The sequence below is a fragment of the Tachypleus tridentatus genome, chromosome 5, assembly GCF_004210375.1.
Source record: "Tachypleus tridentatus isolate NWPU-2018 chromosome 5, ASM421037v1, whole genome shotgun sequence".
Taxonomy (NCBI): domain Eukaryota; kingdom Metazoa; phylum Arthropoda; class Merostomata; order Xiphosura; family Limulidae; genus Tachypleus; species Tachypleus tridentatus.
The window spans coordinates 42,986,153-42,986,768 of NC_134829.1; positions in this window are offsets into that span (position 1 = coordinate 42,986,153).

The window sequence follows — 616 nt, forward strand, 5'->3', positions numbered from 1 at the left end:
GTACCGATTGGTCTGCGAACCTTAAGACGTGGCACGAGATGCGCGCGCATTTCACCGTAGGCAGGTGTCTGGAGCTGGTATTAGACGGCTAGACGTTCAACAGGTACCTGTTGTGAAAAGCAAAACTGCAATACCACCACCACCACCACCTTTTACACACACCCTCCCCACTCCTACGTTCCATTTCAAGCGGAGTATGCAGTTGAACAGTGAGTTATATTTTAGCGCCGGACAAAATGCTAGGTCCCCCAAACATTACCTGGAAAGGTATCAGTGATTCCATTTTAACAAGGTGACAAAGGAACTAATCTACAAATACTAAACAATGAAACACCTCTGTAGTATTGGTTGAAGCTACGCAGCGTGTGAGAGCCACGTGCTATATTGTATTCGACAGCTTCTAAAGGTTTTCGCAAGGTAAATCTGAAATAAAACTGCGGACAGGCTCACATAACATGTGAACCCTCTTTTGAAATGTACTATCAAATTCATAATAAAATAGTACGACACTTGATCACAAATTGTGCATCTGTAAAAATGTTTGTACAGTTGAAAATTTACTTATATAAGTAAGTTCAAGCGAATAAATATTAAAACACTTTTAATATTATAAAAT